Source organism: Melospiza melodia, chromosome 8 (assembly GCF_035770615.1).
Source record: "Melospiza melodia melodia isolate bMelMel2 chromosome 8, bMelMel2.pri, whole genome shotgun sequence".
NCBI classification, from domain to species: domain Eukaryota; kingdom Metazoa; phylum Chordata; class Aves; order Passeriformes; family Passerellidae; genus Melospiza; species Melospiza melodia.
In genome coordinates this window covers 2,128,355-2,150,000 of record NC_086201.1, presented here as the reverse complement: position 1 = coordinate 2,150,000, position 21,646 = coordinate 2,128,355, and the positions used below count along the sequence as shown (strand labels likewise).

Genomic DNA, 21,646 nt, shown 5'->3' with positions numbered 1-21,646 from the left:
AGCAAGGCATTTAAAATTGTTTAACTTCTTGTATATTAGAAGTTCCTTTAGCTTGAAAGGGGTATTTTTTGGTCATAAACTTCATATAAAATAATGAAATAAAAAAGCAAATTTAGGTTTAACCAAGTTGTCTATTGGCTTCTGAAAGTCTTGTTCTCAGATCCTTTTCCTCTGTGTGCTCTGCAGATGTGAAAATCCTTTCAATTTACCTTTAAAAAACTGGAATTTAGTTATTCCTGTTGTTGATTTGCTGTCAAACACTGACACCTTTAAATCCTTCTTTTTACTGTGCTTTTCCCCAGTGACATTTAGTACATTTCTCATTAATAATATTTAATATTTCTCTTTGACCTTAGTGCTGTTGTTATACATATTTCTAAAAATCAGAGGAATATTTGGTTATTTAGTTCCGTACCTTAAAACCAGACTTCATAAAATCTCTCAAAGCTTTCTGAAAACTCTTTCAATCCTGGGCTAAATTTTGATCGAATTTTGAGCTCTATTTCTGAATAAATAAGAGAGATATTTTTAAAATGATCAAATAGATTGAAATAGTAGGGCATTTTCATATAAATATAGACTCAGGAGTGATCCAGTGTGAATTAAATCAAACTCACTGGGGAACCATCCATTAACCTGAGCGAGAATAGAATCAGAATTCCAGAAACTGAATTCTGCTGTAGGAGCCCTGGGCCTGGGGATTATTCAGATAATTTCCTGATACTGTTATCAATGCATTGGGCAATTAGTTGTGCTAATTAGCAGCATCACTTTGGAGGGAGTGGAGTGACAAGGACAGAGCAGGCAGGGATGGAATTGGGATGGAATTCATTCTTTGTGAAAATTCATTGTGAATTTTCTCAGCCTTTCCAGCTTCAGGATAATTTCAGTTGGAGCCTGAATCCAGAGCAGAGTCTCTTCTCCCTCCCATGGCAGCATCTGCCCTGCAGGAGAGTTTAAAATAATGAAAATTTGCCAGTTATGGAGATTTGTGCCAAGAATTTTGAAGTAAAAAGTAACAGAGTTTAGAGAAGTTTATGTTATTTTCTTTGGGGAGGATTTAATTTTAAACAATGGCATAATGTCATGTCTAAAAGAAGACACTTTATTATCTGATGATAAAGTGTCATGAGGCAAAAATATAAACTGTTGGTGTGCTTGCTGCATGAAATTTCTTCTCTCCTCATGAGTTTGGAGTTCTGGAAGTCCAGGTATCCTTTTCTTCTCCCCATGCTGTGGGTGTGTTCATCCAGGTCTTGGTGTGTCACAGACATGGTTTATGAAAATCCTTTTGCTAGGATCTTTTCTCCTGAGAAGCTGGGAGGCCTCAGGAACAAAATGCAAGCAATGGTTATCTGCTGCTGTGGGATGCAACAGGTGCATCTGGGATTGGGCTCATGTGGTTGTCTCTAATTAATGGCCAATCACAGTCAGCTGGCTCAGACTCTCTGAGAGTCACAAGATTTTATTATCATTCCATTCCTTTCTATTCCTTGCAAGCCTTCTGAAGAAATCCTTTTTTCTATTCTTTCAGTATAGTTTTAATATAATATATATAATGAAATAATAAATCAGCCTTCTGAAACATGGAATCAACATTCTCATCTCTCCCCTCATCCTGGTACCCCTGTGAACACACCACGCTGGTGGAGTTGTGTACCTTGTGGAGAAATGGGAAAAGTTCTGATCTTGGGGTCTACACAAATGTATTTATATGAAATACTCTGAGGTAGGAGATAGAAATTAAGATATTTTGGTGGGTTGAGTTCACTTTTCCTGTGGAGGAAGTGTTCCCTTGATGCCTCGGGTTTAACTCTTCTATTTTTCAGGCTCTGTGCTGCTTTAGTGTAAAAGGGATAATGTTTAAGGGATGCTGAGCTCTGTGCACAGAGCAGGGAGACAAAACAATTCCTGCTCCAGCTGGGCACCAAGGACAAATGACCCAAATCTCAGCCCAGGAGCACAAACCCCGTGGGCTGGAGAGAGAAAAACAAGCAGGGTGGGACTGCAGGGGCTAAAGCTGCAATGGGACAATGAACTGCAAGGGGCAAATGGAGCAGAGCTGATCCCAGGGACAGACCCCGGCAGCGCTCGTGCATTTTGGGGCCATTTTGGTTCATCTTGGGTGCAGCCCTGGCTGGGCTCTGGTGCTGCCCAAGGTGGATCCATGGAGGAGATGCTGTGAATGAATCCCTGCTTTATTCTGGGGCTCTGCCCAGCCCCTGCTCCAGGGCAGCCTGCACAAGGTGTCACCACCAGCACTGTGTGACAGGAGCAGCAGGAGGAAAGAGTGGACACTGGGCTGGAGACAAATGTGACAACTGTTTCCCCTGTTTGGGTTGTTTTACCAAACATCTTCACTTTTTGGTGGATATTTCTATTTCCTATGATAAGGCTGAGGTAGAAACTCCTAAAGAGAGAACCTGAGCCCCCTGACCCATGGAAGGTGGCCCTGGGGAAGGGGATGGGGCTGGATGGGATTTCAGGTCCCTTCCAACCCAAACACTCTGTGGTTAAAAAAATCAATTATTTGTAATATGGAGTAGTAACAACTGATTTTTTACCAACTCATTGTTTTGTACTTTTAGCAACATAGGAGAAATAAGAGGAAAGACAAATTGGCATTATACAGACCTCAAATTCTTTGTTTATCTTCTCAGTTCTCATCAGTTTCTTGGTTATCTCTATATTAAATTAAAGATCAGTGAAGGAGAAAAGTTGATTACATTTCCATTGTGAGCCAGAGAACAGCAGTGCTTGTACACCAGGTATGCACAGGGGCTGAGGGAAACAAATCAAGTTTTCAAAGTGCTGTGATACAGATGAATGAAAATAATTTGTAAATTATTCATCAGATTTAATTCTTAGATGTTTTGAGAAAACCAAAATAAATGGGGACGTGTGATTGTTGGAGAGACCTTTATTCTCCAGCCTTTACAAGTTTAAATCTTGAGTAGAAACTCCATCAAGGTGTGGAGAATGTACAAACTGCAGGGAGAGGTATCAGCTACTCAGGATTTATAGGATTGAAATATTGACTCAACTGACGTCTGATTTTTTCCTCTTGCAAATTAAAACTCCTTTTTTAAAATTTTTTACCCGTAAATGGAGACACAAAAAAATAGATAATATCCCTTCTTACACCTTGTGGGCTCAAAGCAACAACCACTCAAATGACAGCATTGCCAAACCTCGGAAAAAACGTTCCTTATATCTATATATCACATTTGGAAAATAAACATGTCAGTACCTTAGCCTTATGGATATATCACATACATAAAGGAAATACAGCAGTGTGTTATATTTATAACAATGGAGCACAGAACTCAGAGAAATGTGATAGTTTGTTGGCCTTCCAGCTGATTCTGAATTAACTTCTCAGCAAGACCTGCCTGGTTTTGGGTGTTCCTTTGAGCTCTCCTGTTGTTCACGTGGTCCATGGTGTTGTTAGGCAGTTACAGTTCATTTTTGATGTTCTGTTCATCTGGCCAACTTGTTGTCATACACAAGCCCAGGAAAGGCCATATGTTCCTGCAAAGGTAGCCTTGGAAGGTGGGATAGCTGCTTCTCCTTTTCCTTCTGCCATCTGTTGTGCTTTAACTTCGTTTTCTCCACATACCATGTCAAGCAAATACTCACATAATAGATGGGAATTCTAATCAGCATGGAAGCAGGATTATTGTTGCCAACAATAGTCAGGTATTCAGATTTTTTAGGCATTTCTCTTGCTCTTTGGCACTGGAACAGTTAAAATTTAGAATTAAAAAGCTGTAAATAAATAAACATTATTTTTATTTTAATCACAAATACACTGAGATGTTCCCATGAACGCAGAAGAGATTTTCAGAAATGAAAAGAGCAAACATCCTGGATTTCCCCAAGTGCCTGCTGCTCTTTCCTCTTGGAGTTTCTCCTTGCTGCCCATGTGCCACCCCTGGCTGCTCCAGCCCAAGCATTCCTGCAGCCACGGGGATTAGGGCAGGATCTGGGTTAAGGCTAATCCAGAGAAATACACAAATCCTGGCCTGATCCAGGAGGGACTCAGGGAGCACAGCCATGACAGAGTGAGGGACTGCACCTCAGGAATTCCCTCCTCAGGAACTCCCTAAAACTCCAGGAAAATTGAGGAAAAATCTGAGTTTTCTGGCTTTGTGCTGAGCAGACAGCAGAGCCCTGATTTAAGCCAGATCTGAATTGAGTCTGAATTAGGAAAACCTGAAAATCCTGTGAGGCCTGTGCTGACTCCAAGCATAATCATCTGTATAAAGTGTATTTTCACCCACTTTTTATGCTGCTTATAGGAATAAAATTAAATACAAGGCCATGCATAGACCAACATCATGATTTGCCATCACTCCTTCAAGTCACAGAATTCTGCTTGGTTTAGAGAAAAAATCTACAAGGCATTTGGGGGGAAAAAAAGTCTACAAGTCTGTAACCTACTTTCAATGGCTCTAAACTACTTTGGGGGTTGTTATATTAATTTATAGAAATGTCCATGTGTGTGAGTGTATATAAAAAGGGATGTGTGTATAAATAAACAAAACTGGGCGTCTTTTTGCTATTTTAGTTCTCGGAAAATTTGTGGTGGATCTTCTCAAGAAAATCTCTTTTTAAAGTCATTTTCTCCATTCTCCAGCTGTGTGGGCTCTGTTTTTACAGCCCTAAATTCTCTACAAGTGTAAGGCAGGGGAGGATAGAGCCAGACCTGGACCCTGCACGGACTGTGGGGAATTCTTCTGGTTCTGTTTGGGCAGTAAAGTCAGAGATCCTTCCAGAGGGAATTTAGGAACAATTTCCCTTTCTGCAAATCCCCCTTTAACACAACATATATTTTATTGCAGTAAGAAGAGGCTTTATCACAACAAAACGGGCAAAAACCACAAAGACTTGAAGAAACAGCACTTCTCTAATTCTTCCCAAAAGTTCCCAGAAGCACCAAATCCTAAAGGATTACACCCACCAGTCTTCCTGATTTCAGGTGGGTGAGTTCTCTCTTTGCTTTTCTTTCTAAATTTGGGGATTCCCATTCCCCAGAGTGTCCAAGGCTGGGCTGGACAGGGCTTGGAGCAGCCTGGGGCAGTGGAAGGTGTGGGATGGGATTTCTGTCCCTTCCTGTTGTTATTGTAGTCTTGGTCTGGGATTTTAGAGGAGTTGGTTATATATACATATATATATATAGTTCATATATAGTTAATATAGATATATATTATATGTTATAATATATATAATTATACATATATATAGAATTATATATATATATAATAGTTAATATAGGTATATATAATATATAGTTAATATAGGTTATTATTTAACTAATAAATAGTTAATAGTTAATATAATTACCTATATTTACTATTATAACTATTATAGTTATAGTATATACTTATATTAACTATTATATATATATATATGTATATAATAGTTCATAACTTTCTAGTTCAATGAACAGTTGCTACATGGTGTATTTTGGTTTTTTAACTTATTACTTGTACTTATTTTTACTGCATTGTGGATATTTTTATTCCATATAATGGAATAAAATGGGTTCCCTGTATATTCCATATAATGGGGTTTTGTTACTTTTGTACACATATATATACGTGTGTATATATAAACATATTATATATATATATGTATGAATATATGTATATATGTATATATTATATGTTATATATTATATATGATATATGATATATTATATATTATATATAAAATATATATATAAATATATATATATATATATATATATATATATATATATATATATATATATATATACACTCCTAAACTCTTAGCTTACTTAATTGCAATTACAATTACTATAATTGTCTATACAGCCACACCCCTACATTACAAACCCTTCACCATCCTATCAATAGCTTTTCACTTAAGGTATATTTTTTTTCTTACAACTATAGAAATAGAAGTTTATTATTTTTCTGCTTAATGTCTGTGTATTGTATTTTTACATCAATCTAAGGTTGTAGATCAAACTCTTCAGTGTCTCTGGAAGTTTCTGTTTTTCTGATGCCCACACATTCCCACCCAAACCAGTCTGGGGTTCTCTGATTTCTCTGAAATGAAAGACAATGCAATTAATAAATATAATTTTGTGTGACTTTTTCCCTTAACAAAAAAATAACAAACACTGTAAAGAAAATCAGGCAGAACTGGATGCTCCCAAACAAAAGCTGCTGCTGTTATTTTCCAGCATGGAGCTCGTGGCTCTAATTTGGAATTAACTGGTTGGGAGGAGAGGTTTTCAGTTATGCCACAGAGTAAATGAGAAAAATAACACAAGAAACAGCCAATAATCAAGTTGTTTGATTTAGAAGAAATGCATTTAAAACCCAGCTAAAGTAAAAAGAGAACTGGCTGACTGCCACCGTCTTTTTTACTCATTTGTGACAGCACACAATTAAAAAGTTCAGTTTGTTGCTCTTACAACAATAACAGATTTTGGTATTTTTTATGTTTACTCATAAAAAGTATCTTTAATTTTAGATCCTCCAAATACTGTAGTTGTAAGAATATTGTTTGTATCTGGAGAGATTAGATGGGGACAGGATTTTTTTAATCTGGTAGCACAGATTTGTTATGTAAATAGGAAGCTCACTAAGGAAGGAGACAGCAAAAGGCTCTGAAAAAACAGATGTGTCTCCCCAGACATAAAGCCACCACTGGATTCCTGCAACTTTTTGGGAAGTTTATTGTTAGTGATGTGCATGGAATCAAAAAAACCCCAAATTCTGTAGTCACTGTGTAAGTCCATTTCCATACCCTCAGTACAGATCATTTTGTCATTAATTTATTGTTGCTATTTAATTTTGATAAGTTCAAAATCAGATTATTCATGTCAATGAATTCTCATGATGCCTTGCTGTGGATTTCTCGAGCTCCTTTCCCTGCTGCTCCTCCAGCCCTTAGCGCTGGCCGTGTGACCCAGATTTTTTAAGCCCTGCTATGACTTTAGGTTTTATTCTTGGGTTCTTTCATCCATCTCTTGGAATTGTTTCCAGTAAATTAGAGTTTTACAGTGCTTGCTGTGATTAGCATTCTGTGCTCATGGGGAATTCTTCATAAAAATGTCTCTGATCAATACCTTTCAATGTGTTTAAACATTAATGTATAATTTTATATGAAGAATGTTACATCCATAGTGGAATTATGATCTAAAATACATTTTTATGCAAATTCTTTAATGGTAGGTTATACCATCTTTCTATCTGTTTTTGTTGCTGTGAAGATAAATTATAATTATATGAATAACCTGCATAAAATGGTTGTGTTTTGAAGTACTTCCATTCAGTAATATCTCTATATTCAATAATATCTGTGGACTGAATGTTCCGTGTTAATACAGGGTATTAAAAACAGGTAAGCCCTCTACAGAGCCTAAACATTGATGTTTTCTAGTGCCCCAATGCTTAAGAAAATCTAAAAATATCTTCATAATTTATAGGGTGTCATTTATGAAGTCATATTGGTTGGGGAAGGACTTTACAGAGTTAATCATTTTTATTTCAAGTAGTTTGCATGTGGAAAAAACCCATTCCTGAAAGGCTCTGCCAGGTTGGCAAATGCAGTTTGAGACAACCAAGAATCTTTAATGCCCATTTTTACAAAATGCTGGGCCCTAATTTGCACTGAAATTGGGAAGATCAATTGTTTCACTTTCCAATTTTTGTTTTGTTCAATTTTTGGTTTTCAATTGAAAACTCAGTTAAACTGGGGATACTGGTGAAATCAGTGAAGCCAAACAGCAGGTTTTTCTTCTCAACTTCATTAAGACATTTAAATAATCATGGGAAATGCTATATTTACTTTAATGGCCAGTGCACTTTGTGACTTTTGTGGTGTCCCAAAGCTCAGATTGTACCCAGGTAGGAATGCTTGGCTCCTCCCCTGGGCACAGCATCTCCCAATGGGATGACGGAATTGGATCAGCCATGCAGGGACACTCACTGGCCATGGACAGAAGATAATTAATAGTTAGTGGCCCATGGACAGAAGATAATTAATAATTAATGGCCCATGGACAGAAGAGATCTCCTGGAGGGAGGATTGGCTGTGGAAGAGATAAAGAAAACTGCCCCATGAACAGAAGAGAACTGCCCCACCTCTAACAAAAATAGAATACACATCCCCAGCCTAAGACAAGCTTCTACCTCACCAAGGCCTTTTGCAGCATCACAGCTCCAAAACTCAGCTTTTTGTCTCTAGCTGGAGGTTTTTGTGTGGATCAGTTCAGCTCAAAAGGCATCTTCAGTTCCAGTCAAAGCCATTCCTTAGAAACAAACCTTGCTTTGTTTATGCTACAAAGCAATTGTGTAGGGGCTTACAAAGCAATCAGGACAAGTGGAATTAGAACCTCTGGCTCATTGTTTTAATTGGAGCCCTGTGATTATCTCAGCAGATGTAAGTGGGGTGCAGGAGCTCCTCACATGAGGGGTGGAGGGAGGCAAGGAGCTGGCCCCAATGGACACAGCCCATCATCGAGAGCACCACGGGAGAGTGTCTAGGGCAGAGCTCAAAGTGCAGCAGCAGTTCTAAAAAGCCTAAAAGATCTCCAAGATAACTTGAAGCAAGGCCATGAGAAGCAATGTAGGTGAGTATTCTAAGGAAGCTTTGGAATTTTTGGTTTTTTGGTAGCTCTGCACTGTGGCAGCGAAATTCCAAGACAAAATATTTGAGGCAGCATTAAAAAAAAAAAAAACAAACAGAAGATCAGCCATCTTCAACATTTTATGGTGCTGAAGTAGAAAAGTAAACAGCTCAGCAGTTCATGCCTTGGTGGAAGGTAGACAGTGCACCTAAACATGGACTTTTAGATAAGAGAACAAAAAAAAAAACCTTTTCTGACCTCAATTTAAGAGGTTGTATCCAGCCAGCATGTGAGGCACAGCATTTTAATGGGGATAAACCACCATTTTGTGCTGCTGTGATTCAGATGGAGCATTAGTCATAATTGGGAGTGAGGTATTTTGACATACTCAAACAATAGAACTCCAGTTCCCTGCTGGAAAATCTGCAGCACCATTCCTGCCCTGGGTGCTGGTGGAGGAGCAAAGTGGAGCTGCCTGAGGTGGGGCCAGACCTCTCCAGCACAACATCAAATCAAATGCTCTCATTCTTCTGGATTTTCCTGATGAAAACACAAGGTTACACCATGTCAACAACCAGCAGATGGGAAAAAGAACGTCCTAGGAAGCTCAGAGAACACGCTTGGAAACGGAGCTATAAATACCAGGCTAATTCCATAGCTTTAAGATTTCTCCAAAGCTTTTTTAAATCCCTCCAGAAAAGGCTGAAGAGATCCCTAATCTGAAGTGGCCCAGTTGAAGGAATGTGTGTGGTTTTATTTTTAAATGAAGTTACATCTACAACAGTGTTGGGCATCTTAGTGAGTCACTGTGCAATATTTGTTGGATCAAAATAAGGATTTTAGACACATTTTCATTCTTACCAGGACTTTTTTCTTCAGAGGAAATGTGGAATTCTGTCTGATTCCATCTGAACTGATGCATGCAGCATTCCCACAGGATCACTGATGGTCACAACTCATTTAGAATCCCTTTTTTGAGAGCTGTCCCTGATTAGGGAGAGCTGACACAAGAGCTCCTAAAATTCCTTGGTGGAAATTTATGTCAATCTCTTCTTCCCTGTGAGGGTGGCGAGGCCCTGGCACAGAATTCCTAAAGAAGTTATGGATTCCTCATCCCTGGAAGTGTCCAAGGCCAGGTAGTGGAAGGTGCCCATGGGACACCTGGATGAGCTTTAAGGTCCTTCCAACCATTCTGGGATTCTCCTTCCATTGAAATCTCTTCATTCCTTAAAAATATCCCAGATTTTCTTGGTGTGTCTTTGCTTTTGGTGAGATCAAAGGCAGGAGGAGTTTTGCAATACTGAACCTACCCCTATAATTAAAAAAAAAACCAAAACTATAAAATAATATTAAAAATATTTAAATTTTATTTATTTATTTATTTATTTATTTATTTAAAAATAAATTTTGATGCTTATTTATTAAATCTTAAGAAATAAATGTCGTTTACATTGGTATTAGCCAGAGGAATGCAAAGCAGAGCAAGCAGCCCGTGCCAGATTTAGAAATCAGGGCTCTTAAAGAACAGCTGAAAGGGTTGGGTTTGTTTATTGTAGGAAAAAAGGGAACACTGTAGGATGGGCAGAAAAAAGAGATAAGAGGGTTTTATCAAAGCACTGGTGGGGGTTTTTCTGTAGATTAAAAAAAAAACCAAAATCTAAAAAGCAAGTTCAGGTTGCACCAAGTGTAATTTGGGAGAGACAGAAAGAGAAAACAGGCCAAGGGTTTTTTGTTTTACCTCATATCTGACTGCAAATGTGGATGGAAAATTGGGATATTTTACCTATCAGTGTCAGGAAACTTCAAAAAACACACAAAGAAGGAGCTCCCTGAGAAAATGTCAGGAATTTTGACCTCCCCCACTGGCCATAGGCTGAGCGTTTTGCTCTCCTGGGATCCCTCTTCATTCACATCCTCAGTTTAATTTTCACCTTAATTTTGGGATTCAGTTGTCTCATTTCCCTGCAAACCTTTCCCATCCACCTTTTCCTTTCAGTTGCAGGTGCGCAGTAAAAATGAACCAAAGGACCTTTGTTTTCTTAAATAAAATGCTTTGAAAAGCTTTTCTTTCAAACAGAGGGAAATTTGGGTTCAGCAGCCTTTGGAAGTTGGAGTCCAGAAGCTGCTGCAGATGAACACGAGGAATAAATAACTGCAGCAGCAAAGTTAAATATGTTGTGATGCAGAGCTGCCCGAGTGCTTCTTTGCCCACATTTCCCCAATAATTCACTTTTTGGAGCAGAACATCCTCAAGATCTGCGTGAGGCAATTCCAGAGCTGGTTTTGGGGCCCTGTCAGAGAATGAAGAACTGTTTGAGTTGTGAGCTGGGATATAGATTGTCCTTAGCTGGGATGAAGCAGTGCCTTTGCCAGGCTCTTATCTTTTGTTGGAGCTTTGTTCTCCACTCTTGGATGTGCTGCATCCTTACAGGCCACATGGTTTTAATTTCTGGGTGCCTTACTCTCATTTTTCTTTCCCCTGCTTTGATGAGCTGGTGGAATTCTCTTACTCTTGACTGTGATTCACCCTTTTGTTCAGCTCCTTCAGACATTTTCTGTCTGCTTTGGGGGTATTGCTCATGCAGGAAAATCAGATTTTTCAGAGCAAAGCCAGGGATTCCTGGCAGGGCAGAGCTGAGCATCACCAGCAGGTACCACCTTGCTGAGCATGAAAAATAAATGTATCATGTTTGGATAACTAACACAAATAAATATGCATATAAATATATAAATGTATATAAAATAAAAGTATCGTGTTTGGATAAATAACATCAATAAATATACATATAAATATATTTTTATATAAAATAAGTGTATCATGTTTGGATAAATAACATCAATAGATATACATGTAGATATATGTATATATAAAATAAATGTGTCATGTTTGGATAAATAACATCAATAAATATACATATGAATATATAAGTATATAGAATAAATGTATGATGTTTGGATAAATAACATAAATAAATATACATATAAATATATGTATATATAGAATAAATGTGTCATGTTTGGATAAATAACATCAATAAATATACATATAGATATATGTATATATAAAATAAATGTATGATGTTTGGATAAATAACATCAATAAATATACATATAAATAGATGTATATATAAAATAAATATATCATGTTTGGATAAATAACATCAATAAATATACATATAAATATATGTATATATAGAATAAATGTGTCGTATTTGGATAAATAACACAAATATATACACATAAATATATGTATGTATAAAATAAATATATCATGTTTGGATATATAAAATATATATGTATTTGTATAAAATAAATGTATCATATTTGGATATATATAAAATATATATGTGTGTATTTATATATAAAATAAATGTATCATGTTTGGCAAATCCCTTCCAAGGAATGTTTCACCAGCCCTGCTCTGAAGCAGGGAATCCACTCCTCACTTCATTGGCCAAGGGAATTTATCCTTATTAAGGTGATGGTGTGAACACATCTGATCATTGTTATGTAAGAATTCATCCCCAAAATACACAGGCACCAACTTTGAGGCACTTTGCTCCTTTTAGTGGGCTAAAAATACCTTGGCTTGCTGAAAAGTAAATCTGAGTGAAGGGCTTGGGGCAGCCAGACACTCCTGAAGCACAAAATTTTAAATAAAAGTAGGCAACAATGTTGATCATTTGTGTTGCCAAAATTCAGATTAAATAGAGTAAGGCTGATTTTGTAAAAAGAAATCATCCACTGGCAGTTTATTAAATATTAGGTTCTATTTTCCATGCTGTGATGTTTGATAGAAATGAAATGTGTACAAAACAAGAAGTGGAAATAGTTACTCCATCATTTATCCTAAGAAACCTTTTCTAAGTGTTTATAAATATGAAGAAATAATTAAGAGTCATTTAATATTGGAATCTTAATGTCCTTAGTGGGGTGTGTTGCTCACTATTCTTATTTTGTGTTTTAACTGATTCTTTTCCAGCTTGGAGTGAACAAGATGAACAGAGCCACCTTCAATCTAATCCTTAATGAGGAAAAAGGTCAGGATTTTTTATTTTCATCTCAATCCCCTGTCCTGCTCTTCATTAATACATTAAACATTATTTTCTGTGGGCCTTAGTGGTTTCAAAGGTTTTAAATAGCAAAACAAAGGTGATGCTTGGATGGCAGGGTGAGCAAGAATGTTTTTAAATCAAATGGGAAATTCAGGAAAGAGCTGACTCAGAGCAGTGTGAGTAGAAAAAGGGGCTGGGGAAGGAAAGGTCATGTATACAAATCTTCATCAAGATTGATTTAAAAGTGATTAAACTCATAACTAATAAATCTCTGCTACAGCAAGAAGAAAACATTTGGCATTTAAAAGAATTAAAATCACTTTTTCTAAAAAAAAAATCCTTGAACTTTTGCATCCTTTTTTATTTTTTTTTTTAGAAAACAGAGAAAACTCTCTCGTATAAAATAGTGCGGCCAAATTCTCCAAATACTTCTACATTCAATTAGTCAGTAATTATCTGCTAATGGACAGATTAATCAGATTTTCAGGGTCCAGAGGCAGTCCAGACTCTCCAATATTATTCCATTTATGCCAAATAAGGCAGGAGGGTTTGCACTGAGGGGTCTGAAGAGCTGATTTTTATTGTTCCCATATATTTTTTAATACCTTAAGTGTGTTTTCATCAGGGAATTTGCTGAGCAGAGCTACGTAATTCAATAAACAGTTGAAAAAGGGGCACTTGGAGAAAAAATTCCGAGGGTCTAAAAATAGTACAGTCACATGATTACTACTTTGGCACAAAAGCATAATTTATGGGTTTAATTTGCAATCTTGCTACAGTTCTGACATTCTCCTGCACAGGAACTCGGGCTGAATAATTCAAATTATTGAAATATTGCTCCATCCTCAGCTTCAGGTGTCTGGCACAAAGGAGGTTGATGTTTTTTATTGAGACCTCTGCATTGAAAATATGGGAGGATGGGTTTCATTTTTGCCATTTATTGCTTCATTTTTGGTCTCAGAATTAATGGAGATTTGGGGCTATTCAAAAATTGTTATTCCAGCGCTCAGAGCCTTTTCCCAGATTTCCAAAAATCTTGAATTTTTTTTCCTGTTTTTTAATCTAATTGAATTTCCATGGTAATTTTTTTAAGAGTTCTGTTCAAATATATTTTTTCCTTTTAAATTCAATCTTTATTTTCCCAAATTTCCATTTCCCTGGTAACCCCTTGAGTCAACAATGTACAGCAGAGCTGAACACTTACAAATAGTTATTTCCTCCTCAATTTCTGCATCAGTTTATTTGATATTTTCTGAACATTCTCTATCAAAGATTCCTGAAATTCATATAATCTTCATTATAAAAGCATTGCAGAACTGTGCTGAATAATATCAGCTTTTTGCAAGGCTGAAACTTGAGAATTGAAAGAAAATCCCTCATTTCTTTATCCAAATTCCTCTAAAATAAAGTGGATGTGAAGTTTCTCCATTCTCATTAACATATTCCTGATGATATTCCATTTAATGATATTCCCTAGGAAAGCTTGGGATAACAGTGACATCATTCTTAGCTGATTTTTGATGTACACCAAATATTAACCCTAATTTTAACAAAATCTGAGTGCTGCCATGGTGCTGACACAAAATAGGTCTGGGTCACATGCACAGTTCTGATCTATTCCCCTTGGAAAGAAAAAATTCCATGTGGTGAAAAGCCTGGAAGACCTTCCATGGGGTGAACCTAATAAATATGTTATTAAATTATAAATAAATATTAATAAATCCATAGTGAACAGCCAGACATGAGTGTTAAAAACGAAATCCTTTTATTTTGTGCTCGTTTTTTGGCTTTTTTTGTGCAAAGCCTTTCAGGGGTCTCTGTATCTTTATCCATTCTTTCATTGGAGGTGACAGCCTCAGTTGCTCCCAGCTTTGGGAATCGCACAGAAAAATGGGTTAAAAGAAGATTTTAGGGAGAAGATTTCAGGGATTGGTGCTGTCCATGAAGGAATCCTGCTCCTCCCCAGCTCACCCATTGTCCATTGCCTTGGATGACTTTACTGGCACAATTAAATCCCCAAAATTCAGGATACTCTGATTCTTCCCTGGTGGGAAGGTGTCAGATTTTTATCTGATTATTGATATCATATTAATATTTGATCACTGATATCAGATTTATATCTGATCACTGATATCAAATTTCTGATCACTGATACCAGATTTCTATCTGATCACTTAACAGCACCCTGATCCAAAATGCTCCAAGGAAAGGGATTTGTGTGACATGCTCCTAAAGATCAGCTGGATTCCATGCAGATAAATCAGATTTTCTCCATGGAAATAATTTTCTTCTTGTTTTATTGTGTAATATAGTGTTTATAGTGAAGTGACTCCTTTGTAGGCCTGGGAAAATGAATTTCCCATCCCTGGGGAACACCCAGGGGGCTCCTGGCTCTGGAGAACAGGGCCAGCAATTCCAAAGGCCTGGAATCCTCGTGGATTTTTTGTTCTTTATGGCTGTTTATGGAGTTTGTTGTTTACGAATTCACCCAGGGAATCATCAGGTTGGAAAAGGCTCCAAAGCTGAGTCCAGCCTGAGCCCAGTCCCCACCTTGTCACCAGCCCAGAGCACTCAGTGCCACCTCCAGGTGATCCTTGGGCTCCTCCAGGGAATTGTTTTATGGAGGGGTTAAATTCCCATCCTAAAAAACTCCACAGCATCAAGAGGGGTATAAAATAAGAGAATTTAAACCTTGTTATAGATAAAAACCTGCTTTAAAAGTTAGAAATAGCATCAGAGCTGGTTGGACTGTGAAGTGAGCTGGCACAGGGGCAATTTAAAATGCTCATTTTAGTGAAGTCATTCAGTGCAGAGCAATTTTCTGGTTGTGTTGAAGCATTTTTAATACTCTGTATTTACAAGTGAGATGTGTTTTCAAGATATATCACAACTATATCATGTTTATCATGAGTAAACCATGAGTAAATCCTGTGTAGAGCTGTGCCATGGCCCTGGACACCACCCCAAGAAGAATCCTGAAGGATTCAAGGTTTCCTTCCTACTTCAGGCACTTTTGTTTGTTGACTCACTGGCCTAAAAATAGGCCCTCATAAAGTATTCACCACTGATCTAATTAGTCAGGAGAATGCTGCTTTTCAAACTGGGAAAGCATTCCCAAAAATGATGCAACATTTGTATCTAATTAGATGATACAGGAAAATCCTGGCTAATTGCTTTGATAGACTTAAACAGATTAATAATGTGCAAGTGGTAACTAAATAAAAACTCCTTTTCACTGAGTGCTTTGAAAGTGATGCTTTTTAAGAAGCAAAAATTCCTTATTAGTTCTGAAACCCCAGGACTGTGATTTGAGAGCATTTCTCATTTTGGAGGTTTTTCAGTGCTAGAAAGGAAAAATCTCAAAAATGAGATTGTAATTTGTGCATCTGAGCAGTGTTTGGTGTTTGTTCTAAATGTCTGCAAAGGTTTCTATCCAAAATGTGGCCATTCCGTAGTGGGGACTGGGATTTGTGCCTCAGAGAGCCAGGCTGGGATTGTGGAGCCCCTCTGTGATCCATGGAGTTGTTGGGCACTTCAAATTCATGTCAGAAAAAAGGATTGGAGCACCAAAAGTATTTGGAGGACAAGGGAGAGATTTAGATTATATTTGAATAGGAAAAAATTTGTTTCTCAGAGGGTTGGAGCAACCTGGGATAGCTGAAGGTGTCCCTGGAGATGGCACAAAATGGGCTTTAAGGTCTTTCTAACCCAAACCATTCCATGATTTGCAATATCAACCTGTCAAAATTTGTCTTAATTGGCTCAACATCCACTTACTAATAAAATAAATATTATTGATATCATAAGTTGGAATGCAGACAATTAATATCTAATTTAAATTTCTTCTTACATCCTATCGAGTTTTTCTGTTTTTCCCACTTGACTCAGAAATTGTTAAAGTAAATATTAGCAGCTGAGTGTGCAAAGAGGCTGCCTGAAATCCAACATTTCAGAAAAAGGGAGAGAGTCCCATTAAAAATTGAAACCACACTTGCAGCAGATGAAAATGAAGGAGAAGTTTTCTGTGTGGGGAAGGGGATGAGGGGGCTAAAGGGGGAAGGAATTCCGTGCAGTTTTGCATAGTTGTGCAGTGAAATCTTGTGAAGGATATCCTAATGGAACTGGACTGCAAAACAAATCTAAACATGATGTGCTGGCACGGGGCAGAAAGCAGTCACTGCCTCGGATGTGGGAAGCTGTGGTGAGATAACAGGGCTTGTCTGGAGCTGCCAGGAGATCACTGAGGAGAGGGATTTATTCCATGGCTGATGGAAATCAGCCCTGTGGATTCCTTCCAGTGTCCAGGGTCCTTTGGGCTTGGTCCAAAACCCAACTCCTTTGCATCCCAGTCCAAAATACTTCAGAGAGTGCTGGGATGGGAAAGGGGCAAGTGGTCCATCAGGGGGTGAGGGGGCTCTGCAGTCACAGAATCCCAGATCCCTGGGGCTGGAAAAACCCTCCAGGACCATGGAAACCCAGCTGTGCCCATCCCAGCCTTGTCCCCAGCCCAGAGCACTCAGTGCCACCTCCAGAATTCCTGGGACACCTCCAGGGATGGGCACTGCAAACCTCCCTGGGCACCCTTGCCAGAAGAATTTCCCCCCCAAAATGCAAAAATGGGACTTTAAGTGCTTCCAGGACTCCTCTTTTGTTGTTGGCCTGAGCATCCTTGCCAGGAAGAATTTCCCCCCCAAAATGCAAAAATGGGGCTCCTTTTAGGACTCCTTTACTGTTGTTAATGTGAGGGGTTTGGGGCTGTGGGGGAACACAAAATATTCCCTGCCAGAAGGGGCTGGGGCAGGGACACCTCTGCTGCTGGGGTTGGGTTGATGGATATTCCCTTCTGGGAAAAGCCTTGGGGATTCTGGTGGTCATGATCCCAGAAATGAGGCTGGAAAAGAGCTCCAAGGTCCCAAAGTCCCAGCTGTGCCCATCCCCACCTTGTCCTGAGTGCCACCTCCAGAATTCCTGGGACACCTCCAGGGATGGGCACTGCAAACCTCCCTGGGCAGCTCCTGCCAAGGCCTGAGCACCCTTGCCAGGAAGAATTTCCCACCCCCCCCAAAATGCAAAAATGGGACTTTAAGGGACTTCCAGGACTCCTCTTTTGTTGTTGGCCTGACCACCCTTGCCTGGAAGAATTTTCCCCCAAGATGCAAAAATGGGACTTTAAGGACTTCCAGGGCTCCTTTTCTGTTGTTGGTGTGAGGGGTTTGGGGCTGTGGGGGAACACAAAATATTCCCTGCCAGAAGGGGCTGGGGCAGGGACACCTCTGCTGCTGGGGTTGGGTTGATGGATATTCCCTTCTGGGAAAAGCCTTGGGGATTCTGGTGCTCAGGATCCCAGAAATGAGGCTGGAAAAGAGCTCCAAGGTCCCAAAGTCCCAGCTGTGCCCATCCCCACCTTGTCCTGAGTGCCACCTCCAGAATTGCTGGGACACCCCCAGGGATGGGCACTGCAAACCTCCCTGGGCAGCTCCAATCCCTGAGCCCCCTTTCCATGGGGAAATTCCTGCTGTGCCCCCCCTGAGCTGCCCTGGGCCAGCCTGAGGCCGTTCCCTCTGCTCCTGTTGTTGTAAATCTCTGCTCCAGTAGAGCTTGGAGTTGTGTGGTGTTATTAAATTAATTAAATAACACCCAGGGACTTCCCATGTGTGGCTTATGATGGAATTTCAGCATGGAAATTCTGGCCTGCTTTTGATGAAGCCTCATCTGCTCCCTCCTTAATCAGGATAAAACCTCTCAAACCCCCAAATTTCTGAACTGAAAACCTGAGTGAGCCCTGAACTGTTGCCAAGAGCTCTCCAAATCCTATTGCTGTGTGGCAGCCTGAGGGATTACAGGGTGGATTGTGGCATGACAAGGTGTCCATGGGACATCCTGGGTGACCTTGGTGGGGCAGGAGCTCAGCAGCCCCTGTCCCTTCCCCACCCTGGGCTGGCCGAGGATTGCAGCCCTTGGGATGCTCGGGAACGTGGATCAGATCCTGCAGAGCAGGGCCAGCCCACTCCAGCAGCCTCCAGCCTGCAGGAAAGCTGGAATCACACTCATTGAGGTTGGGAAGAGCCTCCACGGATGGGAATAAATCACACAGACCCCATTTTCTGCATGGTGGAAAAGCCCTTTATTCTTGATTCACACAGCTGCTTTTCATACAGTTCTGCTGACCTCATGTGTGGCTCCAATTGGTCAGGAGCTTCATTGCCAATTACTTTATTGGTAATTTACAAGTTATTATTCTGTACTGATTGGTCACTCAAACTCCTGATGCAGGAGAAGTTGTTGGTGAGAGATAGTTTTCATTTTTCTATCTAAGGTGTGTAGGCAGCTTATACAGGTGTAAGTTGATTTTAACCCAGGAGTAAGCAAAACCAGTTTATATACAGGTGTAAGCTGATTTTCACCCAGCAATCTGTAAAACCAGTTTATACACAGGCGTAAGGTGTTTTTCACCCAGCAATCTGTAAAACCAGTTTATACACAGGTGTAAGGTGTTTTTCACCCAGCAATCTGTAAAACCAGTTTATACACAGGTGTAAGGTGTTTTTCACCCAGCAATAATCAAAACCAGTTGAAATACAGGTGTAAGTTGTTTTTCACCCAGCAATAACCAAAGATAGTTGATATACAGGTGTAAGTTGATTTTCATCTAGGAATAAGCAAAACTAGTTTATACACAGGTTTAAGTTATTCTCACCCAGCAATAAACAAAACCACTTTACACAGGTGTAAGTTGTTTTTTAATCAGGAATAAGCAAAAACAGTTTATAAAGGTGTAAATTGTTTTTGACCCAACAATAGGCAAAACTAGTTGATATCCTGGTGTAAGCTGTTTCTCACCTAGCAATAAGCAAAACCAGTTTATAAAGGTGTAAGTTGATTTTAACCCAGGAATAAGCAAAAACAGTTTATGAAGGTGTAAGTTGTTTTTCACTCAGGAATAAGCAAAACCAGTTTTATAAAGGTGTAAGTTGATTTTAACCCAGGAATAAGCAAAACCACTTTATACAGGTGTAAGTTGTTTTTCACTCAGGAATAAACAGAAACAGTTTCTACAGGTGTAAGTTGATTTTAACCCAGCAATAAGCAAAAACAGTTAACACAGGGATAAGTTGATTTTAACCCAGCAATAAGCACAACTAGTTTATATACAGGTGTAAGTTGTTTTTCACCCAGCAATAATCAAAACCAGTTGATATACTGGTGTAAGTTGATTTTCATCTAGGAATAAGCAACACTAGGTTATACACAGGTGTAAGTTACTCTCACCCAGCAATAAGCAAAAGCCCTTTATACAGGTGTAAGTTGTTTTTCACTCAGGAATAAGCAAAACCAGAATATAAAGGTGTAAGTTGATTTTGACCCAGGAATAAACAAAACCAGTTTATATACAGGTGTAAGTTGTTTTTCACCTGGCAATAATCAAAACCCCTTTATACAGGTGTAAGTTGTTTTTCACCCAAAAATAAGCAAAAACAGTTTATAAAGGTGTAAGTTGGTTTTGACCCAGGAATAGGCAAAACCAGTTGATATACAGGTATAAGTTGTTTTTCACTCAGGAATAAGCAAAAACAGTTTTTAAAGGTGTAAGTTGTTTATGACCCAGGAATAAGCAAAACCAGTTTGTGTACAGGTGTAAGTTGTTTTTCACCCAGCAATAATCAAAACCAGTTTATACACAGGTGTAAGTTGTTTTTCACCCAGCAATAATCAAAACCAGTTTATACACAGGTGTAAGTTGTTTTTCACCCAGCAATAATCAAAACCAGTTTATACACAGGTGTAAGTTGTTTTTCACCCAGCAATAGATTGTTGTGTTAAGGACCTGCTCACAGCAGGATTGCTTTCACCTGGGAACCTGCTGAGTGCCAGCTTGCCCTGGAAGCAATGACAGGCCAGCTCCTGCTATAACAGAGCAGGTTTGATTTTATAAAGTTTTTCTTTATGGTTTTTCAACCTTCCTGCACCATCCAAGATTCCAGCCTTTGGCCAATTTAGATTCCAGCCCTTGAGTGAAGGGGGTCTGGCCAACCAGCTCCTTTTATCCACAGCCTGCTTGGAAATACCCTGGTGAGGTTTTTTTTTATTTTTGGAGCATTTGGAACTTTACATTTCTAAGCAGCACTTCTAAAGGGAATGTTCTGCATGAGGGTACTTAAGGGAATATTTTCCAGGACTATATTTATGCCTCTGTAGTCTTCCTTTAGTGGTCTTGAAGGAAGGAGCTGTTATTACTGTTAAATATAGATGTAATGTGGTGTTATTGCAGAAATGTCTTTATGTTCCATTTCTGGCTTTAAAAAAAAAAACCCTTTTCTTATTAAAATCAGTCAGGTCTATAACATTTATTATGTTTTAACATGTTGGCATAATGCTAGTGTTGGGAATAAGGCAGGATTGACACCTGATTCCAAATAAACTCTCCTAATGAGGTTGCTACAGCAGTCAGCATGCCATCCTATATTTGGATTTAGGATTGTTGCCTTTCCTGTATTTGGATTTAGGATTGTTGCCTTTTTCTGGTGTATTTACTATTTAAATCCCATATTCCACATTTGTCTCACCTTAATAAAATGTCCGGTCTCAAGTGTTAAGTCTCACCTGGTCAGCTTGAAAAAACCTATTTTGGGGGGAATGACTCAGCTTCTGTCATGAGAGGAAATCTCTGAGGGGAATTATTCCTGAGGATATTCAGATTGTTTCAAAGGTATTCAGAGATCAGTCACTGCTGCTGGCTTTTCCCTTTTTATTACCCAATTTTTTGGTGGGATGAATATTTTAATTCAGTCGAAATGCAGGAGGTTTGCATTTTTATGGATATTACCAAAGCCTGGAAGCAGCTTCCCTCATATGAAATTCATTCAGTTTTCTAAACAATTTTTAAAGGGCATTAATTTAGTCATCTGTGATGGTTGTGAACAGAAGCATATGTGAAAATATTCAGTGAAAAGATGCATCCCTTAATTCACCCAAACTCCACATC

At 38.8% G+C, this 21,646-nt stretch overlaps 1 protein-coding gene across 3 annotated transcripts in view; it reads left to right on the top strand.

Moving 5' to 3' along the window:
- Positions 1-21,646, top strand: part of MBD5 (methyl-CpG binding domain protein 5) — a 125,008-nt gene that overhangs the window by 65,376 nt on the left and 37,986 nt on the right. For 2 of the 3 annotated variants that reach the window (XM_063161548.1, XM_063161547.1), the window contains exons 3-4: positions 4,845-4,981; positions 12,591-12,648. The gene's annotated coding sequence lies outside the window, so the exon portion shown is untranslated. Of the gene's footprint in view, positions 1-4,844; positions 4,986-12,590; positions 12,649-21,646 lie in introns of all 3 variants that reach the window. The other variant, XM_063161549.1, reaches the window with a different exon arrangement.